Genomic DNA, 6,751 nt, shown 5'->3' on the forward strand with positions numbered 1-6,751 from the left:
TTACTAAGCGCTTGGAATGTGACCAGTCTTAATTGAGATGTGCTATATTTGCATTGGATTTCGAAACTTTTATGTGGAAAAAATAACATAAATAGATAATTTTTGCACTGATTACATTTTTAAATAACATTTTGAAAGAAATGGGTTAAATAAGTATATCATCACTATTAATTTCACCTGATTCTTTTTCCTTTTCCTAATGCTAGAAAAAAATTCCATTTTGCTTTTCCACTAGAAAATTTTAAAATATATACTTAGTGCATGTTTTGAGCAATGCTGAAAGGCCTGCACTATTTGAAACTACCATGGATGTGAAAGTCGGAAAGACTGAAGCACTATTCCAGGCTGAAGGAGACTAAGGAGACAGGACAGTTAAATGCACAGTTGGGGTCCACCCCGTTTCCTCATGACTAGACTCAGGCATGCATTCTTTGCAAGAATACCACAGCAATGAATGATTGCTTGATATAGATAGATAGATAGATAGATAGATATGCCATCTTCTCTCATCTTTCTGATATATATACATATGAGAGATTAGAAGACATAGACAGAATGCAGTAATATGTTAACAATTAGGAAATCTGAATGAAGGGAATGTAAGAATTTTTTTATACTATTCTGTTAACTTTTGCATAAGTTTGGATTTTTTCAAAATAAATAATAAATGTACCTGAGGGTAAAATGAACGATAAAAGAAGGTAATGATGGAACTACAACTACAACACCTCGACAATGCATTAGCTCTATAATCATCAGTGTCACCCCAGTACCAGAGGCTCGCCATGCTCCGTGACGGAGACAGAACAGACAAATGATTTGTGTACAATTCTCGGAGCAGCAGTTAAAATTCCACTCAGTTCTCTCCCACTCAAGAAAACAAATCAGAATACAAGTAGACAAGATGAATTTATAGAAAGGACAGCCTTGAATCTGCTCTAATTTATAAAAGAAGTAATGGACCTGTAACCCTTGACATTTCAGCTAATATCAAATTGCACCATGAGAGGGAAATGTGTTAACCACTCTACAATCGAGAACTGCTGACAGACCAGTTGTTCTTTACCATTTCAATGGTAAGACTTCTTGTAGTTAAAATTTTTTCACAGAATAGCACATGACAGTACTTCCATGGATTTTCATTCAATCTACAGATGAGGTTCTTAAAGAATTTGTCTTTTTAGACTGTGCAGTAACCTAGAGATCCAGAGCCCACATATTGGGAATCACCAGGCAAGGATAAAAACCCCTTCAGGATTAATTTTGTACTGACTCTCTGTTCTGCGCTACTTGAGGTTATCCAGACTCATCATGTTGTTTAAGACCATCATCACTTTGCTCATGACTTCCTTATGTCAAGAGTATCTATCTTTCCCCTTCCTGCCTGCTTTAAGAGCTTTTCTACTCTGACCTAGTTAGGGTTATTAGATTCCAATCTAGTCTTGGAATCCAATCTAATCTCTAATTAACATGAAACAAAATGAATTTGTTGGACGGATATAGGATGGTTCACAAGATGGAAGGAATATTAGAAGAATTGGGCTCAGAAGGGGCAAGAATCAGGACAGCTCCAGAGATTCTGCTGGGAGGAGCCAGACATGGTGCTGCCACCATGGGGATGAGTCCACTTCAACCTGATTTTGTTTCCTTTGCATCAGTCTGCTCAAGCTCTCACCTATTGGAAGATAAAGTCCAATTAGCCTAGGGCATGTGTGCGGGGTCATGAACCCACTCATTGGTTAGAGAAGGGCAGGGCCCCTTGACTGAGAATTCCATCTAAATGACACAAATGAGAGGTGATTTGTGGGGGAGAGGTGATTTCTCACGAGAAAATCTTTCTCAAAAGAAAACAGAGGAGAATGGATTCTGGGAGGCAGGAAAGTTAACAAAACTTACCCCTCTAATCTTTAAAACTTAATTCAAGCAACACATTTATCAGGTAAAAGAAAGAAACCATACCAAAATAAAAATGTACTTACACTCTCTCCCACAAAAGGAAGACTGTGCCAGTGCAATGCAATGTGATTAGATTGACTCCTGGCCTCCACCCAGCTCCTGTTCCAAAACTGGGCTGAGCTAAAGTTCTTATCTTCTTGAAAGGGGTTAGGAGAAAGGGTAAGTTAGAGAGTGACTGCCTTATAATCATTTGGGACCTTCCTAGTTTTGTTTATAGGACATACTTTGTTTGTAAGTTGGTCTATTTTCCACATAACTAATAATTGAAAACATTTCCTTTTCTTTTACACAGTGACTGAAAGACCAACCGCAAATATTGCTCTTCAGGAACCTTATAAAATCACAAACTTTTTAAAAGTTTGGGCTCCAATTTTCATCTTATGGTGAAAGGCTTTATTATGTATGTATGTATGTGTGTGAGGCGAACGTAATAAACACTACACTACGGAAACACCTACGTATGTATCAATATGTATGTGTGTCTGTGCTTATTCAGCCAGCCAACCAGTCAACCAGCCAACCTCCTAACTGTCTATCTATCTATGTATCATCTCTATAGAATAGCAGGGAAGGAAATACAGCTCAAGGCTACACATTCTGTGTCTCTTTGCTTTGAACCATCAACTAATTTGTTGGGGTTCTTGGCTCAGTTCACTGACACAGACTTTCATTCTTGAGGGATATGAGTCCTTGGTGGACCTGCCTACGTGGGGTTGTGACAGTCTTCCATTAAGATTCCACGAAGCATCTAGCGTTTCCATCCTTGCTTCTCCCTAGTCTCACTGTGTATGTAGCTGTAACCCTATTTTGCTCTGCATGATCAACAAGTCCAGATGAAATACAGTCTCTTTGGGGGGGCAGTTTCCTAGTGGCATGGAGAGTCTGAAAGGACAAGGCAGCATTGGTAGCTTCCAATTCATGGGAACAATTATTGTATCTCCTAGTAGAAATAGAACCCAGAGGCGTAAGGACAGGAAGCACAAAGGTTGCTGGGAGGCATAAGATGTAATCACACAAGGCACCACTCCCCTTAGTTTTTGGTTCCCCAATGTCTGTATTTCGGTCATAGATAACAGGAGGAGGAAAACATACCAGATACTAACCTCTGGTTTATAGCAACCTATAAGACAGCACACTAACTTTACAGAATGCCGGCTTCAGCCAAGAACAAGTCTTCAATATTCTATTTTTCCACCTTAGAAGAGTAGCTGCTCCTGGGGGTTGAGGAATATGATAGCACCAGTGATTTCCATAAACATCGTCCCGTTGCCCTTTATGCTGCGATGATGTACATTCTTTGGTCCAACGTTGCCCAGACCGTCATAATAATACTGTATTATAAGGCATTGGTTTGCACAGAGACGGTGCTGGCAGAGGCATGATGGATGGGGAAACCAAATCCAAAGCCTGTTGTCAATCCTGTACTATAGATATTCGTTTATTTCCATTTTACATATGGGGAAACTGAGACAATAGTGAAATAACTTGCCTGAGGTCACTCACACAGTAAGTGGCAGATACAGGATCCACGCCACCTGACCAGCTCCAGTGGGTGATCTTATCTTCTCGTTGGAGAAGTGAGGTGACTCAACCAATGGAATGACCAGGCCTTGGTCCTCTAACGACTGCCTTATCACCCTGTACTCTCTGCTCTACTACCTGCCTGCTTGGAGGGTGCTGGAAAGAGAACACCAAGGATTTACAATCTGTAGGAGCCAAAGAGTAAATATTCTTTACATAACCATTGAAAGTACTAAAGAGATCATGTTGTTTATCTTACAAAGATGAAATGTGAAACCTCTTTAATTTTTAAGTAGCATAGATATAATAGCATAAATTTTCACCAAACAGAAGGAAACTGAAATCATTGTCACCCTCCTCGGTAAAACCCTTCAGGTATACATTACTACCTTTCACACGAAGTCCAAATTCCTGATCCAGGCAAACTTCACGCACTGCTGCTCAGAGCTCCACCCGCCCCACTGCTCACATTTCGTCCTGACTCCGGACTCGAAACATATGAAAATACAAACAGGTTCTTCCACGTCTCTGGATATTTGCATAAACTGAACCTTCTGTCCAGAAAGCTCTTTTGCTCTTGGTTTAGTCCTGTTCTCCTGGCTGCCCTGGCCGACGTGGTTGTATTAACCATATTCTTCATTTTGTATATTTTGATGCTTTGCTATTTGGGGTCTTGCTGTTTCTGGACAGCCCGCTCCTCCAAGGGTTAGCTAATTCCTAGAGAAAGACAGCAAACAACTAGCCCAGAAGCATGCCTTTCACATACGAACTAAGCAATCCAGAGCCCATAGCCCCAGCAGTCTCCTTTACCAGCTCTCATCCACTTTCCCTAATCACCCTAGGACCAGACACTAGACAACTAGAGCCAGCCCCTCAGCCCCAGAGCCTGCTGCAGTCATTCAACTAGCCACTCCTAAACTTGCTTATCCTGCCTTTCTCCACCACAAGAAAGGCTCCTGCCCACATCTCTTCCTCCCCCTACACCCTGACCAACACTGGAGCTTTCTCACGTGGCCGCCTGTGGTATAGCATGCCCCTCCTCTTGGGATCTCTGAATATAACAGAGCATAAATTATTTTTCAGTGGCAATCATCTCGTGATCTGTTGGCTTCATCATAGCATACTTGAAAACTTAGTGAATTGATTGCTCCTGCCTTTTTGCTACCATTACACCAGTGCCGCTGTTGCTGCACTTTCCACATACCACACTGCAATCCTTTATGGAACTGTCTCTACTGATTGCCTGTTAGCTTCCTGAGAAACTCTTTCGTCTTCGTATTATTAGCACAGAGCATGCTGCGTGTCAACCGTGTAGGCTCTCAATAAATGCTAGATAGGGGAAGCAATTCATTATTTAATTATCCTAGAAGCCCTTGCATGTCAAATCACTTAGATTCAAATCTCATCACTTTTCAATTAGTCTTCCCACTTATGACACGTACAAATGCAGGCACCAAAGTTACACATGGAAAGTGAAAACTCAACTCATTGACTAGTTGACATAAGCATGAAACGATGCCAACCATCGTACAAGTGTCCAAGTTGAAAAGAAGTTTCACAAGTGGAAAATACTATTATTAGGTCCAAAAATGTATGTGAAAGAAGTTCTGAGACAAAATGTGGAATGGAGCCTTATTGCTTCAATTTTATATCATTCGTTGAAAGTCCATGAATCTGAGGGTTCATAAATTCTATTTGATGATAACCTAGAAAAGGAAGAAATGACCTCCATATTTTTAAGTCCTTGATGTATAACAACGCATAAATTGTAAATGATCTCACAGTATATAATTTAGGCTACTGTGTTCTTAAAGAAGAGGGAAAATCATATGTAACTGAGGGCCTGCTATGTGCCAGAGCCTGTGTTATAGAGGTCAAGTTTCATGACCATCTTGCAAGTGCTGTGACAGCCCTGTCCCTTCAGAGATACCATGTTGAAGAAAACCCCTGCCTTCTGACTTGAAAAGGGAAATAAATTCACATGAGAAGTTTACCCTGGTTGGAAGGGCATGGAAGTAAGGTTCTGAAAATAGAAAATGAAACAACGCATGCCTCTATGGGAAGTGACGATAGAAACATTACAGAATATATAAGAACACGTGGGAAAAGACGTTAGTGTCTGGATTGAGATGATGCAACACAGAAGTGGTCATCCAGACTACACACAGAGGGAAATGGGCAGGCAGGGGCACCTGCAGGTGCCAAGTGGGATGACTCGGGGAGAGGAGGTGTGCGCATATATAGCTGGCTTTCCACTTCAGTATCTTGAGCCCAACTAGCAACCCCCAAATACTGGAGCCATGTCTGATACATACTTTGTACTCTATGACTATTTGCTTAATGAATTAATGAGTGAATATTTTTCAAACAATTTAAGTTGTTAAGTACAAATTTTAATGCGAAATTATCTGGCTGTGCCACTGACCTACCCTCGTTCGGATCTCACAACAACAGGCCCCCCTAAAACCTCTCATCATGGCTCTTGCCTTGTCTGTCATCTTAGGAGATGCACCTGTTTATTTGAGGAGCGACAGGACAGGTGTGGGACATAGAAGGCATTCCAAACAGAACGCCTATAAGGATCCGTCAGTTTTTCATTTTTTATTCATGTTTATTTTTCTCTACCAGCAATAGGAAGGCCAGTGGTTTCCAAGCATAACTTCCAAGTTATGGCCACCTCAGGCAGGAGGAAGAGATCTGGGTTTCCCATTCCTACCTCAACCAGACAGCTCCAATCTTAACTCACACAATGAGTCTCCGGGAAATGTTTTATTTAAACTACAATAATAATTGACAGGTTTTTTTTAAGTTCATTATGTGTGAGGGTCCAAATATTGATACTACGACTTAGTAACTCTGTGATATTGAGCAAGATATTTTGCCTACGTATGCCTCAGTTTCCTTATATGAAAAAGGACACTACAACAGCAGCTAACTGAGAGGGTTGTCGTAAGGATTAAATACATAAAAATTCTATATACCTATTGGAAACCCTCATCATTACCTCATTTAATCCTTAAAATGGCCCAGCTGAGGAGGGCAGTATTACCATTGCCCTTGCATGGATGGGATAACTGGAGCTTAGACAGACTTGGTATCTTGTTCAAGGTCACAGCCTATAAATGGTAGAGCTAAGATTCAAACATGGATGTAGTTGACAGTGGAGCCTGTACCCTTAACTTTATACAGAAGTGAAGTACAGGTTCCACAGATAAAAAGAAATTCAGAAGTCACAAATTTAGGTCTTTTAATTAGTCAACTTTTAAAAAAAGTT

This window comes from Pseudorca crassidens, chromosome 2 (genome assembly GCF_039906515.1).
Source record: "Pseudorca crassidens isolate mPseCra1 chromosome 2, mPseCra1.hap1, whole genome shotgun sequence".
Lineage (NCBI taxonomy): Eukaryota > Metazoa > Chordata > Mammalia > Artiodactyla > Delphinidae > Pseudorca > Pseudorca crassidens.